The sequence below is a fragment of the Silene latifolia genome, chromosome 5, assembly GCF_048544455.1.
Source record: "Silene latifolia isolate original U9 population chromosome 5, ASM4854445v1, whole genome shotgun sequence".
Taxonomy (NCBI): Eukaryota; Viridiplantae; Streptophyta; class Magnoliopsida; order Caryophyllales; family Caryophyllaceae; genus Silene; species Silene latifolia.
This window is the reverse complement of record NC_133530.1, coordinates 66,376,019-66,400,363: the sequence shown is the minus strand read 5'-3', so window position 1 is coordinate 66,400,363 and position 24,345 is coordinate 66,376,019. Positions and strand designations below refer to the sequence as shown.

The 24,345-nt window shown below is 37.4% G+C and overlaps 2 long non-coding RNA genes across 4 annotated transcripts; both read left to right on the top strand.

Moving 5' to 3' along the window:
* The first annotated feature begins 86 nt into the window (after positions 1-86).
* LOC141656137 (uncharacterized) lies at positions 87-3,257 on the top strand. 2 transcript variants are annotated; one of them, XR_012548377.1, is made up of 6 exons: positions 87-245; positions 829-891; positions 1,673-1,797; positions 2,462-2,609; positions 3,060-3,143; positions 3,240-3,257. It is a non-coding gene; the product is annotated as an uncharacterized LOC141656137 (long non-coding RNA). The 2 variants fall into 2 exon arrangements; XR_012548376.1 differs by having other exon boundaries at positions 2,462-2,632.
* Positions 3,258-8,318: 5,061 nt separating this feature from the next.
* On the top strand, positions 8,319-11,010 carry LOC141656136 (uncharacterized). Of its 2 annotated transcripts, none has more exons than XR_012548374.1 (4): positions 8,319-8,451; positions 8,538-8,657; positions 8,775-8,881; positions 10,844-11,010. It is a non-coding gene; the product is annotated as an uncharacterized LOC141656136 (long non-coding RNA). The 2 variants fall into 2 exon arrangements; XR_012548375.1 differs by having other exon boundaries at positions 8,756-8,881.
* Positions 11,011-24,345: the final 13,335 nt, after the last annotated feature.

The window sequence follows — 24,345 nt, the reverse complement described above, 5'->3', positions numbered from 1 at the left end:
ACTTTGTCCATTTTGCCCAATTTTGCCCCTAACTATTATTATTATTATTGTCGTCGTTGCTTTCCTCTTCTCCCCCTCTCTCTCTCTTTCTCTCATGCGATTTATTTTTCTTTCATTTACCCCTTTTTTTTAATCAAATCTCAAATTAACCCTGCTTCAAATCCGTCACCAAGTTATGTCTTCTCAACTTCTCAGCCATGCATCTTTCGATTATTATTGCTGCGTCTTCATTCTCTTTTATTATGGTGGGTTCCTTCAACTTTTCCCTTTTTAAATTTGCTTTTTGGTGGAACAGTAGCCGGTTGGCTGTTCCGTTGTTGTCGTCTTATTTTTCATTTCGTTTTCTATCTATTTTCTTAATCGAAGTATTTGATTTAGGTTTGATCTTAATTGTTGTTTTAGTTGGGTAATTCGGTGTTCAATTAGTATTTGATCGAAGTTCAGATCATTTTGTTTGCTTGTTTTGACTGTTAAGTTGTTGAGTTTTTGTTAATTTTTGAAAATATTTGGATAATTAACCCAGGCTTTGATAAAACAGAAATCAATTGAACATCGAATCGAATTACAAGCAAAAACGTCCATAACAAATTATTGTTGAATTAATGTTGATTTTGATAAATAATATGATAATTTCAGTATGTGGATTTGCATGTTGGGGAGCTATTATCACTAAATTTCTGGGTTATGTACCGGTTGAATCTTGAGTTTGCATGTTGTAGTCTTTTGATTCTGACGCTCCTAAAACCGATGGGATGCGCACAGCTTTATGTAGGTATACTTCGAAATTTAAACTCTCATTGAATCGCCTTTTGTGTTTATTACTTTCAGCTGCAAAGGAGAATGGAAATTGCTAAGACGAAGTAGGTGAGACGCAGGCCTGGCGTTGTAGAGGTATGGGTATTTGATTTTTTTTTAAAAAATTCAGATCACATCCGTGTTAATATGTATCTTTGTTTTGTTTTGTTTATATGCTTAAGATATGGAACATTAGTGTGGCTTGGATATTGTAAAGTTAAAAATTGTTTCTTTGTAATGCTAGAAATTATTGAATATTGACAAAACAATAGCTACATTGGATGCTAGATTGCTAGGCTTCATTGTTTTTACTTGGTTTCCATTCGTTTCGGTAGTTTAATCCTTGAATAGTTAGTTCATTGGGTTGATTTTGGTGTTGAGTGTGAGACCGTAAGCTAGCAATTTGGGGGATGAGGGAAAGATTTTCATTTCCAATTCATGCAATTATTTGGGGCTCTAAAGAGTAGCCTTTATTATTACTTTTCAAATTCTCGGTTATTTTTGTGCTTTTAGTATGGGTTCAAATTGATTTCTCTGAACATTATCCTATGGAAGCTTCTGCCTCCTGAGGTCCTCTTCTTAACCTTTTTAAGCATATATACTCCTCCGATCAAATTATTTGTTTACCTTTTTTCTTTTTATTTTGTCCTGAGGAACGTTTTGTTTCAATCAAAGGTAAACAAATGATTGAGGCGAAGGTTTGATATGTTAGGTACTCCATATAGTAGGAAAAATGCAATCTTATTGTTATTTTTTATTACTGATGATCACCTTATATGATGATGAATAAGAAAGTTCATAAACTTCATGCACGATAATAATTTGAATCAAAGCAGTGGTACTAATGTGTTGATTGCTGATATTTATTCGTGTGTAGGTTTATAGGTTTAATGCATGGTAAGGTGGTCTAACCATCAGCCACGGAACAATTGGGTACTTCAAATTTGGATCGAATCCTGGGCTGCCACATTCATGAAGGTCTTGTTAGCAAGATGGTTATAGGTACTAAAAAATTAAGAACGACCTAGCTTAAAACATTCAGTATAATAGTATTGTTTCTTTTACTGTTCATATTGAATTTCTTACGTGCATCTGCTTTGATAAAAAAAGACTTTCGATTTTCCTGAATGGGGGTACTCGTGATTGTATTTCTTACTCTTTTGACAAGGTTTGTTTATTTAATTATGAAATTTGGTAGCTATTGTATAGTGCCATAACAGATAAGCATTACCTTTACATGTACATGAGAGTTATAAATCATGGCCCCCAAAGCTAGGCAGAGCAATTTATGTCAGTTAAAGAGTTAAACGTGACAAATTGATATGCGATAAACCTAAGTTAAGCATAACAATTTATGCAAGTTAAACAGGTAAATTAATATATACACAAAAGACCAGATTCAGTAACAGGAAGAGTACCCCAATGACAAATAGGACACATCAAATCTCAGTGATAGGAGTTAGTATTCATATCATAATATATATTTTGTTGGAAAGCGTAGTCATGATGATGACGGTTGATTGCTAATGTGAAATGAGGACAATATAAATGAAATGATCGAAGAGAGTATTTCTTAATGGTATGGGAGTCAATGTATCATTATCTGATGCAACATATTCCTAATCTGATTCTCCTATTTCAGCATGTTTACTGTAACTTGTCGCAGAAAAGCTCTCTCAGCCATCCATCGAAGACACTGCAAAGTGGCAGCATCTTTGATTCTTGACAGTGGCCATGGCTTTCTTTACAGCTCTAATTGGCCTCATCCGATTTTCAACTCTAAAAGTGTGGAGAGGGGCTACCAGTCTGATATGGTATGCATGAAGTTAGAATCTAGGTAAACAAATGCGTTAAACTACACACCGGCATTTAACTATAAGATCTTTACTAAAAGATCCTAATGTTACATTTGTTATTATAGTCTTTAGAGCTTTGTTTTAATGCCGATTCACTCCCCCATGTCTATTCTGAAGTTTTATTGTCCTAAATTAATCAATGTTTACTTTTGGACTCTAATATAGCCCCGCTCTCAGTGTTAGCTCTAGAACACTATACACAGGCAATTTAAGGGTAAAGGAGTATAATAAAAAGGCCGGAAAGATAGCTTGTCAAAGCTGGTATTCAAGAACTTTATAGTTAGTTCACAGCGTTGGATATTTGTTAGGGTAATCTCTCATTACGATTAGTGGAACACGTGTCGATTGAGCATACTCCCTTCGTCCTCTCATCTTAAGACCTAAACTAATTTTTTTCCTTTTGTGTAGTTTGAACCAGAGAGTATGAGCACTCGCATTATTGCCTACATCTTGATCAAGTTCTTCCTTTCTTCGGTTTTTAAATTCAATTTGGTATTTGAAATAGACATATAATTCTGGTTGATTCCGATGATTGATAAGCGTGCTTCTGTTCTCATGATGACTCTCTTTTCTTCTCCCGTTATGCAGACTTTGATGGCTACGCCGTCTGGGACTTCACCTTTGTCTCTTTTTGATTCCGGAACGAGTGGTATTCACATATATTCTTCCCTTCGCTTGCATTTAATTCTCGCCTCCGTGGTGTTGCCGATGCCTTGTTGTTTAGATACTACCGATTAACTCTCTTTTCTCGCTTTTTTTGTTTGGGATTCATCAGCAAATGGAAGAGCAATTCAAGACACTAATTGTTCTTTATCACTATTTGAAGGTATACTTAATTTGTCCTCCTTAATCATACTTTTTATGCAGTCGTCTTTTAAGAATGGCATGAAATTTATCTCCCGAATTCGAAGTAACTTTGCATTTGGGTGCAGTTTGAGACTTTGGACGATGCGACTAAAGCTCTTAAGAGTACGAACATTAGGTAAATGCTGCGGCTCCACTTCTATATTAATCTGATTCCGAATTATTTTCTTCTAGCTCTCAATTTTATTGTTGATTGTCGAATTTGATCACTGCTTTATCAAAATCATTTGTTTCTTTGATTTTCTACTAACTATTTGACCAATATCACAATATTCAGGTGTCTCATCTGGGTTGAACTAGAAATTAGTGAGCTAAGATCATAGATGCTCTATCTTCTTGGTTTATATGCTCCCTTGCTTAATATTGGTTTTGTCCTTGGTTTGAAGCAATAAATAAATTTGATGCTCATTATGGTCATGTAGCTCATTATGCCCGCTTTTTTTAGAATGGAGAATCAAATTGGAGTAGCTTACACAGAGCTCTTCATTTTGGTCATCTTGTTGTTGCAAGTGTTCTTCAGTAAAACCTGTGTTCTTTAAATATCCAAACTATGTTTAGGTACGTAATTCGTTATGTAAATTATGTTTGTTAGTATGTGGTAAAGTGGTGTGCTAAGTAGAAAAAAAGTCCCACGAGTGCAGTGCAATTGATTGCAATAGAGCACGAGGTGCACGAGTCTCTTTTATTTGTGTATGTAGTATGTACGAGTGTTTGTTACAAGACCATCCATTTTTGTAACCTAGGGGTCTAATTTGGGTGACTTAATTTTGTTAAGACCATCCATTGTTTACCGGTGTCGCGATACGACAAAATAAAATCTTTGGAGTCCACCCTTGTGGTAGGAGTAAATATGGTAGCCCGTGTCATATATCGACGATGCTAACATAAGGGAAGGACTGCTTATAATCGTGTAAATCGATTTACATGTACTCATCAATCGTAGTAGACTTTTTAAGGGCAATCCCTTGAGGATTTCGACTTGAACATCCATTGGAAATTTGTGTAACCATGAATTCATCTTGATTGATTTTTTTTTTATCGTATAATAAAATTGTAGAGAATAAGAATAATAATTAGGTTAAGTTCATGAGATAATGAGATATATAATCATAGATCATAGATGTGTATATATAGTATAAAAACTGAATATGTTATTTCCTAAATAAGAATCCTAATCGGATTAATATGTGGTCATTTTAGTGAGAGTTTCCATTTCCCTATCTGCAGGGAGAATTGTCTTTTATGGTTCACTGAAATATTTGACGTTGCTTATACAGTGACCATTAAGATTTATAGCTGGGGAGTGATTCCAGTTATCAACTTGGATCTGGAAATGCTTATATTCAAAAGTTGCCTTGTAAACTTGCTGCACTTCAGGGTTAATATATCAAGTTAATTGGTGCTTCTAAGTTTCACGATAAGGCGATTACCACGGTGGAAAGTTGTATATGTGGGGATTTGGAAGGGGTGCCCATCTTAGACATCCTGAGTTTGACATTCATAGGTGGATCCATTTCTCTTTCTGTTTATTTTATGCCGAATTGTCAATACAGTTTTATTAACATAATCCAATATGGGAAGTCACCGCTGTCATATCTATCGGGATAGGTAATCCTGATCTGTTTGTCTGCATGAACCTTCTTCGTGTATACTCTAGAATAGTTTTATTTTCACCTATAGAGTTGTTTCTTTACTATTAATCTTAATATTAGTGGATTATGGTGATGGAAACCAATTTTAGGCCTTTAGAATGTTGGGTCAAGTGACGCTAGCTAGAGAGAACATTACTTCTGGGATATCAGTCGGAATTTGACCAACAATTAAATTTAGTCTTATGCAAAATAAAATTGATCCAAGGTAGAATGCCTTCTTACTTTACTCCAATGGTTAGCTTATTTACTCCATTACAGTCTTTCTTGATAGTGAACCAAAAAGTGACTATCCTGAAAATTTTTTACAGGTGCCTCTTTATATGTTGTCCTTAATAATATATAATAATATATAGGAACTAAATGCAAATTTTATTTCTGTTTTCCAAATGTGAAGTTGATTCCGAGTCCATGCAATTCACTAAGGCCTTGTTTGGATACCGAAATGGGAGGGAAAGGGAGGGGAGAGGGAAGGACGGAAGGGAAAGGGAGGGAAAAGGGAGGAAGTCATTTTCCCTCCAAATTTTTCCTTTGTTGGAGGGGAAGTAATTTGGCTTGGAGGAGGGCTATAGAGGGATTCACTTTCCCTCCCTTCCATATCCCTCCACCTCCATTATGTTAACCAAACTAACAATCGAAAATAAGCGAGTATATACTATTAGGAGTTGGATTATTATTATTATACTGGGCTTAGTCCAATAGCGTTTCATATTGACGATTAAGATGAATATGTTCTACCACTCTTATATTTAATTGTGATGGTAGATTTAGCCAAGTTACTGATAGTCTTCAAAGGTTCTTTCTTTTTCTATTGTTTTATTTTTTCGAATTTCGGATTTTATATATGTAAAGGTCGTTGCCAAATCCACAACACATTCCTGCTGGGTCGACATTTGGTTGTCTAATGCGAGTATATCATATCGCACTAACAAAAGATGAGAGAATTGATAAACTGTGTGAGTTACTTTCTCTATTGTCAATGGTTTAGGCTCATGAAGTGAGAGCATGATGAAATATATAGTTCATCATTCTTTCTGTTGTGCTGAACTCGTAAGACTGACCATGGTCCATGGTCCATGATATTGAATATTGTTTCATGGTCCTGAATCAGCCGCTTAATCTCGATTGTTGCTTAAGTTTTGCTCCTAATGTGATAAATGCAGTTACATTTATCTTTGAAACCTTCACAAATTTATTTTGTGATTATATGTTTAAAAATTAGGGGGGGTCATTGAAGTTAATGGAGTACCAGGAACATTTTATGAAAATGAGAAATATCAACTTAAAGTTCATTTGTTTATCTTTGATTTAAGTACTCCTTAAAAAGAATTAAAAGGTAAACAAATGATTGAGACGGAGGGAATATAAGATTTAGTTTATAGGACACAACCAGCCGTAAAGTCAGGTTTTAGACCAGGGTTACCTAATTCGCTCGCCCCCCCTCCGAATTGCGAATTAATTCGAACGAATTAATTCGCAATTCGTTTTCATCTTAATTTATCCCAATTCGCTTTTAATTTGCTGAGATGAGCGAATTATATGATTATGCTAAAAACCAAAAAAATCAGGAAAAATAATTTAGTAGTACTTGATCAGTTTCTGTTATTTGATTAGTTTTCCGTTATTTAGGTACTTTGGAGACTTGTTTAAAGTAATTTTATCAAGAATAAGTATTTTGCTAAAATAATTTTCGTATTTTATTCATTTTGTAGGGTAGGCGAATTGATTCGAATTAGCGAATTATGATTTCCTTTTGCGAATTGGATTTGAAGAATTACCGAATTTTAAAATAATGTATTTCGCAAGCGAATTGAATTCGCTAAATTGAACGAATCGCGAATTAGAATTAAGAAAGCGAATTGAACGAATTGCAAATCCGGTAACCCTGATTTAGACTGAGGAAGAGCCAGTCCATAAGTCTGAAACTAAGAATAACATTCACAGCACTAACTGTCATACAACTTTGATATTGCAATCTCATAGGACAATATTTTGCTATTGCTGCAATGTAGTTCATTTCATAGCACTAACTGCCTTGGTGTCATACCTGCTTTTATGTGGTTGCGGACTTTACGGATGGTGTTAGATTAAGAGTTGATATCAACGTCCCCTTTTGGGCGAGCCTTCTCTTTGCCAAGTCACGGGTTAATTTCTCGTCATCTTTTATACTCCTTATGGGTCAGCAATTCTATTCCTGCAGCAGTGATGATATGCTTTCATTTTTGTAAACCAAGTTTCTAAAATTTGCTGAGAAAACCGCTCCTGTCGCCGTGTACAATTCGGGTAAAGGTTCTTCAGCTGCTGGTGATTAGAGAGACACTGGCACAATAAGTTTCAACAGTCAAAATATGTATCTTTGATAAGTCTTTGAAGTATTTGATATAACATCTTCTGATTTACGGTTTCCCTGATATGAACTGATTATGTTTCTGCAGCGTGAGTTTTATCTCGAATGAGGTGCAATGCTCCTGACAGATGGTGGTGTTTTCTCCATCGATGAGTTTGACAAGTTGAAAACCAAAGACATGTTTGTCAAAGAGAGAACTTTGACATGGATTTGATAATGTTCCTTTTAAAACTTGCCTTTAAATGCTAAGCTGCCAGTTAGGTGGTCCAGGGTTTCTATTCATGAAGCTATGGAAAAACAAACAATCTCCATGGCTAAAGTAGGAATAACAACTGTTCTTAACTCGAGAACATTTGACACATTGTGTAATAAAATATTCCATATTCCATATATCATAAATTATGATGATATATTATTAACTTAAACTCCCACCAGACAACTATGTTCTTCCCATTTCAATAAAATATTCCTCACATATATTAGAGAAATGAGAAGAACTCTTTTGTGCGGAGGGAGTAATATAGTAAGTAGGTCTTGGTTTGGGAAGTGCTGGTAGTGATTGTTTCTTTGGTGAATGAGCTTGTAAGTTGCTGTTAATGATCAATTGGTGAATAGTTCAACAAGGTTTCTTTTTCGAGTGAGGAAGTCATGAGTTAGTATTGAAATTCTTTGTGAGGGGTATATTTGTACGAGCGATTCCTGAGTATTATATATTGTGACAACACTAGTGAGACTCTTTTGAACAATAGTTATTTTTATTTATACGAGGAATAATACTATAACAACTTTTAAAATTGATCAAAAATTCTAACTAAAAATGTTGTGGTTTTTATTATATGGCAGGTATTGTTTGCATTAATTTTCTCAGTTGCAAGGATGATTAGAGGTCCCTATCTTGCATATGTCACGTTGTTCCGTCGATAATCCGCTTCTAACTAAGGTAATTACTTAGCATCCTGAAAGCGTAAAACTACATCTTTTTTATATATGATCGATCTAAACTCATAACGTAAATTATTGATTCAGACAATGGCATCGGGGTTACATCTTTTAGTCGAATGCTTAGCTGCATATGTGATAACTGTTAGATGATGCAGCACATTTGACATGAAAGAATGTGATAATTGTCTCCTACTGGTTATATAGGTACTCTTCTTTGCGTTGAACACATAGTCTAAATCAACGGTTTTAATGAGCTCGACATCTTAGTTAATACATTTATAAATTTAATCACCAGTTACCAGTTTCACTCTGTTTTTTTAGTAAACGTTTTTAATAAGAGACCCACTGAGCCGGGATCTGCAATCGGTTTTGGTAAAGGGCCTGCTGCTGCTACGGATTCAAGTTGACAATTGGTCTTTGTAACAGAGGTATTATTTTCACTTACCAATGTCATTTTTTTCATTCACCATAACCACTCGCCCATGAATCACACCTTTATTCCGTTTCACCATACCCCATTCCAGTTCCAGGTCTGCCATTGTGATTTCAGTCACATTTGCGCAGTCTTAAGTCTATTATGATATTAGACATAGGAATGTATGATACCAATATTTTCCCAACGTTACTTTTAGGTTACGACGTGTGTATTTTATCACTCTGAGACGTAGATTATACATGAAAATGAGTTCACAAAATCCGTTTTGTATAGGATGAGAGGGAGGGAGGGAAGGAGGGCTATTTTTTTATAGGAAAATCAGAAATACAATATATTAACTAGAGGGAGGGAAAGCTGTTTTGTAGAGGAAAATGAAAAAACATCATCCATTTTTATGAAGGATGGAGGGAAGAAGGGTAATTATAGTTTGATGAACCTTAAGTTTAAAAACAGTTTTTATTGATAATACTTTCGTGTTAATTTACTTGACTATCAGAAAAGCTTAATTTTCATTGCATTAGATTCATTTCAAAATTACTTACATTGACCTGGTAGCGATAAGGCTTTTCTTAAATTATTAGTTTATGTTCAAGGTTTTGATCTAGGGTGAACTGAATATATTTGCTCCTATTTTAAATGAACTGGCTGGTAACTCTCCTAATAGCTACTTTACATGCATTGTTAGGCAACATCAGTAAGCCCCATTCTAGGCTAGGAAATCATCCACCCCTTATACTTGCCATGCATTGTTAGGCAACATCAGTTAGGTATCTCACAAGTAATTCTTCCTCTAAATTTTTCTTAAATGACACGGTGCCATATCACTTCAAATTCGATACTCATATGGTACACTACAAGAATGAATTTATCTCATCCTCTTTTGGCTACCGGTATAAACATATACTATCAAATAATGCAAAGTTAAAGTACCTAAAACTGCTGATTTTTCTAAATGAAACAAAAACAACTTACACACCTAGGTTTAAAATGGAAACTACCGTATCTCTCGGTTGCAGCTCTCAACTGAAGACGAAGATGACGGCAACGTCCTTTTTCTATCTCTCTCCATCTCATATGCAAAATGTTGATCCCTTAAGTAATTTGAGTATATAGTTATCAACTCAAATTTTGACAGTTCACTTTCTGGAAAGCTAAATAAAGTGCGTCCCCCGTAGCACAAATCCCACAATGCACTTGATGTCATAACACTTTCAAGCTTAAATAGAAACTCCACCACTTCTTGTCTTAATACTTCCAGATACCCTTTTCTAGAATAAAACTCGGTGCGCGTTACATTTTGCAAAGACATCATAGCCTGGTTAAGTAGTTCATTTGGTGTATTTCCACAAAGAATTTGAACAAGCATAACACAGTTTGAGTTTTAGTTAAGTTTCTCCCATATAATGCTTTCTGTTAAGACTATTCGTAGTCGAACAAATAGTTCTCGAATTTCTTTTACCATATTATCAATTGCATGTTGCATTGCCTTTATTTTCTGAATATTGTTTGACATAATGTCTAAAGTTAACTGTAAAAAAATTCTAGAAGAGAAATGTGAGGATATGGGAAATGACTGGCAGGTTTTAGAGTTTTTTTCTATTTATATTCTTCTCTCTCTTTGTATAGGTCAGTTGATTGACATCTAAATTATTTGATGTTGCTGATAGAGCTAGATCTGTGTAAGATGAGGTTGGATAAGGTTAGGATAATAATCGATAAGGTTTTGTTACACAAGTAGATATTAATTAAAATTTAAATGTTTACAAGGCAAATTTAGATTTTGGTTTATTAAGAAAAATTGAATTGTTTATTGATTCTTTTCTTGAAGATAGTGGTATTGATTTCCACCGAGCAATGTTCTACGACGGTAAATGAATGATGAATTTAAATTAGTTTATTTATTTACTTTATCAGTTTATGGAATCTGATTTTTAACCAAAATGCATTTCTGCAGAAGCTACCTTCACCAGTGAATCTACCAATGCCACTCCATCTCAAAAGAATGTCGACAAGCAAAAAGACCAGGTGATGCGTGTCCTAAATACGTTGTTTTACGCCCTATTTTACACGCATTTCAGAGCTCATTTATGTAGTTTATGCTACTATTTGCCCCATTTCGTCTACTTTTTTTTATGTAATATTGCGATTTATGCGAAATGAGTAGAAATCAAGCTAAATCCGTCCCCGAGTACCTTGCATTGCATTTGACGTGAAGTATTTACTCAAGAAACGAACTTGGTGTGCATTTCGAGGCCCGAAAGACAAATCCACGAGAATTTAGAAGTCAAGTATCAGCTACTTCAGTCGATCGACTGACCTCCATGGTCGATCGACCAGAGCACGACATATAGAAGCTTCCTTTCAAAGACGATCGGTCGATCGACCGGTCCACGATGGTCGATCGACCAAGCCGTTATTTTGACGTGAAATAATAGAATGAGGATTAGGAAGCCCATTGTGTTTTAGGTTTTGAGAATAAAGTTACGTAATATTTCTATATAACGTAACCCGCTCATTCGATACGATCATCCAGCTTATTATCAAGTCTTTTATCGTAAATACTTAGGGTTCTATATTGAGTTTAGCATTAGGGCATAATTGTTCGAATACAATTTACCTTCGTTCCTGCTTTTCGGATTCTTCCTTTCTCTGCAATTTCATTCGGTATTTCTCCTGTTCAATTAATCAATTTCGTTACTTTGTTCATCCATAGTTTAGACTTGCTAGATTAGTTTCCCGAAGCCGAAATTATCGTTTTATGTTATTTGTTTGTTTAATTATTTCAAGCATGAATTCAGTAGTTTTATTCCTTAATCTTATTGTTGTTGTCGTCATAGTCATGAGTAGCTAAATACCCTGTGCTAGGATGTAGGGAATCTGTAGAAGTAGGCGACATTAGAATAGTAGGCCTGGAATCGCGCCACGGTCGATCGACCGCACACCCTGGTCGATCGACTGGCCACGTGAGAATTAGTTTCGTTTTAATTAATTTAATTGTTATGTTTGACGAATCGAATGCACGCGACTAGTTGAATGCCTAGGAATTGACCGACCTTATAAAGATCGAAAGATAGGGAAGGGAGATAGCCTACCTAATTAAGACAACTAGATTAATGAGATCGAAAGATGAGTTAATTTAGCCTTTTAGTCACTTTTTAGGACGAAAGTTAATATTAGTGATATTAGGGACCTGTAGCGAGATCGAAAGATGCTACCTGTTGAGAATGGACCGAAAGGACTTCTTATTTTCCCGTCTCACGTGTTTGGTTTAGACCTACCTAGTATACTGCCGCCGAAACTATATTGAACCGACCATCTTAGCACCCCTTTTATTATTTGATTTCATCCGTTTATTTAGTTTACTTTTCTTTTATTGCCTTTAGCTATAGATCAACTCAAATCAAAACCCCCACATAATTGTTACCTTAGACTGAAATTAGACAACTAAGAATTGCATCTGCCTCTCTGTGGTTTGACCCTGCTACCGCTATCTATAGTTGTAGTTGGATTTATAAATATTATTTTTGGTGCACACAACGACGGGCATCAAATTTTGGCACCGTTGCCAGGGAGTCAATTGTTTAAATTTTTAGTTGTTTTATTTTAGTCTTTTCTCAATTTAAGGGACATCTGTTCCTTAAACTATTCTCATATTCTACTTGTAGTTTCCTCTTATGCGCAGGTCACAGGGTGGTGAATTACTACCGTTCAATCCTGAGATTGAGAATACTTTGCGCAAGTTGAGACGATCATCTAGAGTATTGCCAACAGAGGAAGAGCTGAGTACTCTGTCCAGTTACTACGAGAACGAGCTGTTTGAGGAAGATCCACCTTCATCACCTATTTCTACTTCCTCAGCTGAGACCGTCACATCTCCAGACATGGCTGAAGAATCAAGTATAGCCAATCCTCACGAGCCGACAAAGTGAGAATCTCTATAAGGGATTCGCATTACCAGGACGGATAGAAAATTGAGCCAAACCGTCCTATATCAACTTGGTTGAGAGAAACCAGTTCGGGGAGCTGCAAATGAAGATGCACTAAGCACATGGAGACATTCATTGATTACTCTTGTTCCATACCCCCACCAACCTGTGACCCGGACCAGGTGAAGGAAACTATGTTTATATTCTCTCTTCGTGATCTTTGCAAGGAGTGGTACGGAGACCTGACCGAGTGCTAATGGGATCACTGACTAGAATACTTTGGCCCTAGCCTTCTATAAGAAGTATTTCTCTGCCTCGAAGACTAATGCAATTAGAGCTCAGATCACGAGCTTTAAACAGGGGTCTGGTGAGAACTTTCATGAGGCATGAGTCCGTTTCAAGAAGCTGGTGCGAACTATTCCGCACCATGGGTGTGAGAAGTGGAGCCTATGCAATCAATTTTATAATGGGCTTTATGACGATCAGAGGGCGATCCTGGATGCAGCAGCTAGTGGCAGATTCCAGGAGAATATGGGAGAGACTAAGGGGTGGAAAATTATTGATGATTTGGCCACTCATAAAGCTGAGTATGGAAATTCCAGGGGAAATCAAAGGAGAAGTCTTTGAATCCCCTTCTCAGAGCATTTAGAGGCTTTTACGGCGAGATTTGATAAGTACGAGTTGGGAGGAGCTTCAAAAGGAGGGATTTATCAAGTGAATGCTGTGTCAGACGGTCCTTTCGTCTGCAAAAGATATGGAGCTGAGGGACATGTTTCAGATCATTGTCCTAATCCCTATAAGTCTTGTGCCGCCTTTCAACATTATAGGCAGACAAACACTTATTTTGAGCCGAATGTCCATCCAAACTTGAGGTGGAGTAGCCAAAATGTCTTAAATCCGACTCCACCTCCACAAATAGCGAGCAGCAGACTATGTGCCCCCTCATAAGCAAAGCGCACGCCTATATCAAAAGCCTCAGTATGTCCCTCGAAGAAAGAATAGTCTCATGGCTCCGATTTTACCGAGTTGAAAAATTTGTTGCTGAAAGAATCTCAAGCTAGAGAAGTCGGGATGAAAATGTTGGAGAGCCAAATTGCTCAATTGGCAAGTAAGAATACAACTCGAGATCCGGGACATTTACCGACGCAGACGGATCAAAAGGAGACCCTAAATGCAATTACTTTGAGGAGTGGGTCTACCCTTGATGGGCCCGCCATGGTCGAGGATGTCACTTTAAAAAGATGAGGCGGGCCGAGTAAGAAGAAGGTCAGAATGAACAAAGTGGAAAGAAAAAGACGATTACCAGGTATATCGATCGATCGACCGATATACCCGATCGATCGACAGTCCATCCGCGAGATACGGTAGCTTCACAGTCTGTAGAAGTCAGTCGATCGACTGACACACATGGTCGATCGACTGACTACGCTGCTGATGGTGAGTCTTTTCGTCCTCCAATGCCAAATAACTTGAGGGACCACTTGTTTCGGGGTACGACTACTCCGGAATTATTGAGGCAGGACCCGAATGCTGATGGGTCAGCCCCGGTTCCCAAGTATGACCCAATGTCGATTAATGGCTCATTCTTGAGACGGTCTAAAGAGGGTTCGAGCTTCAACAAGGAGAAGGTAGTGGATTTTCAGCCTAAATCCACCGATCTACCAGACATGCGAGATCCTGAGGAGAGGGCTAAGTTACTTCTTTCAGCCCCCTATCCGGAGAGATTGGTGCCGACGAAGGAACAGGTATCGTTTAACAAATTTGAAAATGTTATTCGTAGCTTAAACGTACAAGTTCCTTTTCTTGAGTTAGTTAATCAAGTGCCTGCTTACATGAAATTTATGAAGCAACTTTTGTCTAAAAAGAAGTCACTTGAAACTGTGCACACTGTCGTACTAACTGAGGAGTCATTTTCTTATTTGACCCATACTGCACCTCATAAGCTAGAAAACCCAGGTAGCTTTTCAGTCCCATGTAGTATTGGCACCTTTTCTATTGAGAAGGCCTTGTGTGACCTAGGAGCCAGTATTAGTGTAATGCCCTTGAGTCTGTCTAGGAAGTTGAAATTGACTAGGTTTGCGATCCTGAAAACATGATAAAGTCTGATGGATGATGATCGTTCTGCGGTCCAGCCTATAGGAGTCTTAGAGGACATTCCTGTGCAAATAGGAAAGTTCTTTTTCCCTGTTGACTTCGTTGTACTAGATATGCCCGAGGATGCTCACATACCTATCATTTTAGGTAGACCATTTCTGCACACTGCTGGTGCAGTTATAGATGTTGGCTCAGGGACTTTGACCTTCAAAGTAGGGAAACACTCCATTGTCTTTGCCCTGACAGCTAAGAAGAAAGACCCCATGTGGCCAGTCACTTGTAATACGGTTTCTGAAAATAAATCCTATTTTGTGCTTTCTGACATGCCTGCCTCTATTCCTATTCCTGTTGTAACCCCTCCGCCCCAGATTGGGAGCAAATTGGAGGAGGATTTGTCTATTTCAGATATTGCAGGAGCTGGTTTGGGAAGGAAGAGCGCATGTTGCTCGGTTGTGCGAGGAGCCAATCGTTTCAAGAGGCGGCTTAGGATGTCTTAGCTATGGCACTGATGAGGAGCCTGACGATGAGCCAGTCAAAGTGATGGAGTCCGATTTGGATTCTGATGAGCCAGATGAGGTCATTGCTTGGGAAGATGTTGAAGTTGTTGATCCGTTGAGTTCTGCGGATGTTGGAATTGCTAGGAGTGCAGCTGAGAAGATGAGCACTGTGGAGGCTACTTCTTGTAGCCAGAAGCCGAGCAAGTGGGCCATTCCGTGGCCGTTCTTGATCAACTATTAGTTGATTAAGACTTTCTCAAAAAAACTTTCATTTTATTGTTTTGTTAGACTTTTTATTGCTTTTGTGTGCGCGAGACGTTCGCTTTTTAATAAGTTTGCTTAGGATTTTAAATACTTTAGCCTGTTACTTTGGGTTTTGCGCAATTTTGGGCGCGTTATTATATGTATTGCAGGTTCTTAAGACCATATTAGCTCAATTTATTGAGCTAATTGAAAAATCGAAACTTATAGCGAGTTTTCCAGTTGATCGATTGCCTTCTATGGTCGATCGACTGAGCTGCGATTCCAGGAGCTTCTGTTCCTGTTCACTCTGGTCGATCGACTGCCTGCTATGGTCGATCGACCATGTTCGCTGTTGTACCTGTTTTCGATCACTCCCCTGCTGTGTTTGGTCGTTTTGCGGAATTGAGGGAGTCTTCACTCCACTTTATTCTCCGACATATTTCTGTTTTCTTCCATTTTTTTAATTCTTGCACATAATTACCGCATCAACATTGCATTCTCGGAATTATGCGTGGTTTTGTTTGTCTTTTCAGGTACTTATGGTAGCACTGCTGGCTACTGAAACCTCCTAACTCACGCTGGTTTGGGGAGGTTTCCTTTTGCTGCGCTTAAAGTCTTGTGAGTTTCCGAGTCCTTCTTTATGTCTTATTTCGATTATTTATCGCAAAATCCCAATTTCCTTTGCTATTTTCATCACATGATTTTGTACAATGGGGACATTGTGTGATTTGGTTTGGGGAAGGGTTTTGCGTCGCATTTGCATATGTTTTATTGCATTTCTGTTTCACGTTTACATTTTTGTATTGCATTGTTTTTCATTTCATATATATATATATATATATATACAGAAAAATCCAAAAAACAATTTGAAAAATTTCAAAAAAATTCAAAAAAATTGCACGTTTATTTTAGCATATAGGTCGAGTCGGAACGGTAGTATTTCTATGATGACATTGCATTTTCAGCTGTTTTTGCCTAAGCCTTGCTAATTAACATGTTATTAGTAGAATCATATATGCATAGTCTACGAGTTTTCGTTAAATTATTTGCTGAACTTGAGACTTGACTTAGAATTTTGGCAAACTACTTATATTTTCTGAGATTTAGAGCTTATAACTGGTGACATTCATGACCAGTTTATCTAGGATTGTGAGTAGGTACTCCTTATGAGACGTGTTACATTAATTTGCATAAATATGAACTTGATCTGCTTAATACCTGTATGCATTCGGTTTGCGATTTGTTGACACATGTGGTAGAGGTTTCCCTTTTCTCATTTTGCCCATGAACACCTCATAGCCAAATTTAGCCTTTTGTCCCTTTTACTACTTCCTATATTTAGTCTGCCTTTGTCGAGCTAGTATTATTAGTTTTCGGGAATATGTTTATTGCGGTTTGGTTATATTGCTCTTATTCGAGATGTTGGGTGAAATGGTGGAAGGAATGGAGAAAGATAAAAAAGAAAAAAAAAAAAAGAATTCCGTGCTGTACTGTAAAGGGCGGTCGATCGACTGGCCGTCTTGGTCGATCGACTGGAGCCCGAGAAAAAGAAAAAATCGAAAAATCACATGTTTTAATTATTATGATTTGGTGATTTTCACTCCCAGATTATCATTTATATTCTTTGGGGAGTTGACTTTTATGGAGATTGCGAGATTTGTGCTTCTAATTAGCACTGGTTTTATTGAAATTTTGAGCAAGAAGTTGGATGTTGTCATATGGTTTTGTTTAGGTACTAGCTTGATCACCTATACCTCCACATTCCCATAATTGTTTTGCCTCTTCTTACCCAAACCTCACATATCCATGATTACCTCGGCATGTGTCATGATCATTTGTTCGGTTGGAATGCATATGTACGGTTGTAGAGATTATTTTCATATTAGATTACAGGCATGTTCTTATAGGTCATAGTTAGGTGAAAGTCATTACATATTACTTCTTTCTATCTTTACATATATTCACCTTGTGCTTATTTGAGTGATTTGAGCGACCCGCGAGAGTCCGAAATAATTAGTCTCTACAGTTGACGGTTCAGAAGTTTTTAACGACTTCATAACTCGTTTTCATGATTCATATTGCTAATTAATTGTTAGTTGTTGCATTAAATTGGTTTAGGCTTTACATGTTGCATTTCGCTCTGAGATTGAACTCGTTCCATTAGTTTTTAGGATCAAGTCTAGTTCTTGCTTAGGGACAAGCAAGGGTTTGGTTTGGGGAAGTTTGATGCGTGTCCTAACACGCATTTCAGAGCTCATTTATGTAGTTTATGCTACTATTTGCCCCATTTCGTCTACTTTCGTATTTTTATGTAATATTGCATATTTATGCGGAAATGAGTAGAAATCAAGCTAAATCCATCCCCGAGTACCTTGTATTGCATTTGACGTGAAGTATTTACTCAAGAAACGAACTCGGTGCGCATTTCGAGGCCCGAAAGACAAATCTACGAGAATTTAGAAGTCAAGTATCAGCTACTTCAGTCGATCGACTGACCTCCATGGTCGATCGACCAGAGCACGACATACGAAAGCTTCATTCAAAGATCCATCGATCGACCGGTCACGGTGGTCGATCGACCAAGCCGTTATTTTAACGTGAATTAATAGAATGAGGATTAGGAAGCCCATTGTGTTTTAGGTTTTGAGAATAAAGTTACGTAAAATTTCTATATAACGTAACCTGCTCATTCAGATACGATCATCCAGTTATTATCAAGTCTTTTATCAGAAATACTTAGGGTTCTATATTGAGTTTAGCATTAGGGCATAATTGTTCGAATACAATTTACCTTCGTTCACGCTTTTGGATTCTTCCTTTCTCTGCAATTTCATTCGGTATTTCTCCTGTTCAATTAATCAATTTCGTTACTTTGTTCATCCATAGTTTAGACTTGCTAGATTAGTTTCCGGCTTCAAATTATCGTTTTATGTTATTTGTTTGTTTAATTATTTCAAGCATGAATTCAGTAGTTTTATTCCTTAATCTTATTGTTGTTGTCGTCATAGTCATGAGTAGCTAAATACCCTGTGCTAAGATGTAGGGAATCTGTAGAAGTAGGCGGCATTAGAATAGTAGGCCTGGAATCGCGCCACGGTCGATCGACCGCACACCCTGGTCGATCGACTGGCCACGTGAGAATTAGTTTCGTTTTAATTAATTTAATTGTTATGTTTGACGAATCGAGTGCACGCGACTAGTTGAATGCCTAGGAATTGACCGACCCAATAAAGATCGAAAGATAGGGAAGGGAGATAGCCTACCTAATTAAGACAACTAGATTAATGAGATCGAAAGATGAGTTAATTTAGCCTTTTAGTCACTTTTCAGGACGAAAGTTAATATTAGTGATATTAGGGACCTGTAGCGAGATCGAAAGATGCTACATGTTGAGAATGGACCGAGAGGACTTCTTATTTTCCCGTCTCACGTGTTTGGTTTAGACCTACCTAGTATACTGCCGTCGAAACTATATTGAACCGACCATCTTAGCACCCCTTTTATTATTTAATTTCATCAGTTTATTTAGTTTACTTTTCTTTTATTGCCTTTAGCTATAGATCAACTCAAATCAAAACCCCCACATAATTGTTACCTTAGACTGAAATTAGACAACTAAGAATTGCATCTGCCTCTCTGTGGTTCGACCTTGCTACCGCTATCTATAGTTGTAGTTGGATTTATAAATATTATTTTTGGTGCACACAACGACGGGCATCACCAGGATAATTCAAATCGAAGGTTCCAAATCAACAGCCCAAGACAAGCACCTAAAAAAATCTGTCATTTCAGCTGCAGGAAGCTAGTATGCCACAAAAATCAGGAAACTCAGCAGCATGATGTTAGCAACAAAGCCAGTATGCAATAATACCTACATAAAATAGTATCTATGTAACATATCTATGTAATATATAACAAGTACAATATTTTGGGAACACCCATGCTTACAAAGCTAAGTGTTCTGTTGAAAAGCAACTACCTATTGCTTTTGCTTGTGTATGTGCAATACGTACAACTTACTTCTATTATAAACGACAATGCTTTGCATAATTACCATTTCTACAAAAAACTATTCAAACGTTCAAACAAAACCGATCAACCAAATTGGGGCACCGCGCCCGATAGGGCGCGGGGCAACAACTAGTGGACTCAAAAGCATATGAAGGACTCATTTGAACTTCACTATATATATATATATATAGGGGCGGGGTCAGGTGCGAACTAAAGTTCCGTACGAACTGTACGAATTACCCCAAATATAAAAGACGCGCATCTCCCCTTTCTATTCAAACACCAAACTCAAGCCCCGACTTCCTTCTCTCTCATTCTTATCCGCCCTTACCACCACACCTGACTTCCCTCTCCCTCATCCAGTACCACCACCGCCACCACTCGTCGGAGCTTCCAGACGACCGTTGGACGTTGTGCTGTCTGTCACCAAGCGTCTCATTTCACTACCCTCATTTCATCTCAAACTTCCGTCTAATTAACATTCTCTCTCCCGTGTTTCCTCTACGCAGTCCATTATTACACCTCCAGATTCAGTCCATTATCAGAAAAGGTAAGCTTTTATTCCGTCTTCTATTTCCCTTTCTCATGAATAGTATCTACAAAAAATTAGGTTTACTAAACAATTGGAATTCGAAAAATTAGGGTTTAGTACTTGATTTGAGATCGTATTTTGTCAAACAATTTTGTGATTTTGATTGTAGATACTGCATATATTATATTAACCCAATTGCATATGTGTTGGAGCTGGTGTCCTCCAGTTAGTGCGGATAACGTTATTGCACATGCACTTGTACGGACAAGTGGGAGCTTGTTGGGGCTGGTGTCCTTTACAGTTAGTGCAATGACATATAAATCTCTAAAAGGATCAAAGGGTATACTTTTGTATTATTATCAGTTGATCCACGTTTATCAATAACGGTTGGCTTGCTAGATAAGTTTGACGTTATTGTCATACTGATGGCGGTGATCAACTGGTCCCTAAAAGTCACACCTATAGGATACGTTTGAGAGATGTGACGGTATGAAAATACAGTCATGTTGATGCCTAATATGACTAAGCAGTTAGTCGGAGTTATTGACTAATAATTAGTCAAACGCGATGTGAGATAATTATTTAATACAGATTAAATAATAATGGCTAAGACGAATTAAGCGGTTAATTCGTAAATTGAATATAAACGATTATATTTAATTAATGTATATTGAATTAATTAATTATACAATATTGTCATTGTCGGACAAGTATTAATATATCGACTGAATCATGTTACTAGTTGATATTTTAATAACCGATAACCGATGACGATTTATAATAAAAACCCGTCATATACATTTTAGCATTTTGAGTCGGACCACGAGTTAAAAATAAGGAGGAAGTGGAAAGCCCACTCCCTCCTCCATGTACACGGTTTGGCCGAACCAAACAAAAGGAGAGGCTCTCTCCCCTTTTGCCCTAATCATCTCATTTGCACACAAAATTAGGGTTTCGGGGCAATTCTCTCTGAAATTCTAGATCTCACATCGAAAACCTCACAATAACTCTCTCAATATTGCAAGGCAATTAGAGAGTACTTTCTAGCACAAGGGGCATAGTCTCAGACGGTCTTGGGTGCAACAATTAGGAGGAAATCTATATTGATTTCTGTTCTTAGGCCGCATTCACAAAGGACCCGAGGTTGATTCTTGTTCTTTATCGTTTTCTCTTGTATTTTTGTTTTATGACAATAATCACATGTTAAAGATACGTTATAGTCCTAAAATTTAAGGGAATTTTACGGATATTTCCCTACAAGTGGTATCAGAGCGAGGCCACGTAATTTTTTCATTGTGATTTTCATTAAACAAATTGAATCGATAAATTTTTTGCATAAAAAAACGTGCGGCAGCAATTTTTTTTTGTCTCGGCAGAAAGTTTTTTTTTACACGGCTGTTGCGTTTTTTTGTTTTGGAAACCGTGCCATACGGTTCATGTCTGATCAGACGGTCTTTTGTTTTCGATTTGTTCTTGCATATTGTTATTATAAACGATTATTATTGCAATATGTTTATGTTTTATCAATTGTAAATTCATTTCTATACGGATTAGATTTAATTTGCAATTGGTTTTATCAAATTGATTTTTGTTTGGGACTGTTGTAGCTCACGGTTTAGCTGCTAAAAAATTTTTTTTCTCCTTTTTGGTCTCGGCAATGCTGCTGGAAATAAAAAAAAAAAAAAAAAAAAATTTCGCTGTTTTGTCACGGTTCAACCGTGAAAAGAAAAAAAAAATTTCGTGTTTTATTTATTTTTTTCCGGCCATGTTTTGTGCATAATACGGATTTTATGCATTCGCTTGATAGTGAAACGGTTCACTCACGTACCATTTAGTTATTTTAAAGCGATTTAAAGTAACGGATTGTAATGAATTAAAATTAAGTTGATTAAAGCGGTTTTGTCACATAATTTTAATCATTAAAGGTGGTTTGGATAAATTTAACATAATTACGGAATTATGTCACGAATAAATTTTATTTTAGTTGATGCATTTTATTTATCGTTATTTTGAATGCCTTGAATGTTTTTTAATTACGTATTTAATTTTACAAACGGTTGTAACTTAGTGTGGTCTCAGTAGAACGTGTTACCGTAATGATGGAACACGGTCTTGGTTGTATTTTGAGATCTTGAATCTCCGTTTTGGTTTTTCCTTGTAATTACAGTTTTTATTTAGAATGTAAATAGGTTTATTTTTGTAAATTTTAATTGTAATTTGAGAAGACCAAAGATGGAGATCGGATGCTCACTCCTGCTGCATGGACAAAGATGGAACATCAAGACAAGCTTCTCGGGTCCAACGGTGGATTCCAAAGTTGTATTATGTTCTTTTTACTAGGATAGGCCACACTAGGACTTTTATTTACGTTTTGCATTCTTTTATTTATTTTATCGTAACGATAGTTTGCATCATTTTCCGCCTAAAACCAAACCACCTAATAATTGCATGAAAACTGACTCATATAGAGGTCACGCGTTAGTTTTCTTTGATATACAGATATCACATGTTTTTATTAAGCCATCACCTAAGTTAATTCATTCACGTAATGCTAGTTTTTCGTTCACTTAAAATGAATTAAAACTAAGTTGATGGGATCTTCCTCGTATAACCAAAAATTGAGAATAGTCTTTATAGGTCAAACTCCAATGAATCCCTTCTTCGTCGGTAGGCATAATATGACCCCTTCTACGTCGGGTAAGTTGGAACTGATTGACCTATTTTATCTCAACACTATGGTCACTCGTACGATCCTGTGATTATGGTGGACTATAGATAGGATTTACGGAAATCTATCGACCAAGAGTTCTAACGGTAGAACTAGCTAAACAGTTGGCTTATCAATTTACGGAAATTGAGTCTTGGGATCACTTGTATTATTCTTGAGGGAGATCAATTATGCAAGTGCAATGAGTCTACACGTTAAAATGAATTTTAAATAGACTTAAATCACCTCGATGAGTTGCTTATTTCGTTTTGTTTTTCCCTTCTTTTTCAGTGTAGATCACGATCATTTAAACTGCTAATAACATAATGGCTGGCCGTGCTGACGACCCAATGCCAAGTGTCACATTGGACCGTGAGTCCTGGCTTCGGATCTTCATGGATAAGATGAATCAGTCTACTCGACTGAAGAATGATGGATCAAACTTCGCGGACTGGGAGGCGGCATTACGGAATGCTGCCATTGCTGACGGGAAGCTCAAATATCTGACTGAGCCTATCCCGCCAAACCCAGGCCCCACAGCTGGAATTAACGAGATCGACAAGTATAACGATTTCGCCATGGAAGCGGGTGCGATAAAGAACGTACTCATTTTTGCAATGGAACCCAATTTGCAGAAACGCTTCATAGCCCAAGGTGCAAACAAGATTTTCACCACGCTCACTAAGGAATTCTCGAAAGCACCGAGAATCGTGACCTATGAGCACACTTGTCGCTTCTTTGAGGCGAAACTCCAGATGGGCCAACCGGTTAGCCCACACATTCTCGATGATTGAGAATGTCGAAAATCTGAGGCGCTTGATTGTAAAATCGGCGAGAACATTGTGATTGACCGCATGCTTCATTCACTCCACGATGGTTTTGCGCTCTTTAGAGCCAATTACTATATGAATGATTTGAAGAAAAGTCCTCACGCACTACACTCCCTTCTCATACAGACCGAGAAGGACATGAAGTTTAGTGGGAGCCTGAAACAGGATGTTCTCGTTGTGTCAAACAAGGGCAAGGATAAGGGCAAAGTTCAGCCAGACCTAGCAGTAGGTAAGCCGAAGTTTAAGAAGTCGGGATCAGGTAAGAGTGGACCTGGTGAGTCGAGCACCTCATTAGGCGCGACAAAGAGCAAGACCGGTAACATGGAATGCCATCATTGCCACAAGACTGGGCATTGGAGGCGTACATGTCCTGTTTATCATGAGGACATAAAAGCAGGTCGCGTTAAACCTGTTGGTATGTCTTCTTCTTCTTCTTCTACTTTTATTCATATGATTGAGATTAACCACGCAAGTTACGGAACTTGGGTACTAGATACTGGTTGTGGTTCTCATCTGTGTAATCATGTGCAGGGGCTCCGAAACATCGAACCCCTCGTAAAGGGTGAGGTGGACCTGCGTGTCGGGAATGGAGCACGAGTGGCTGCCGTCTCGAGGG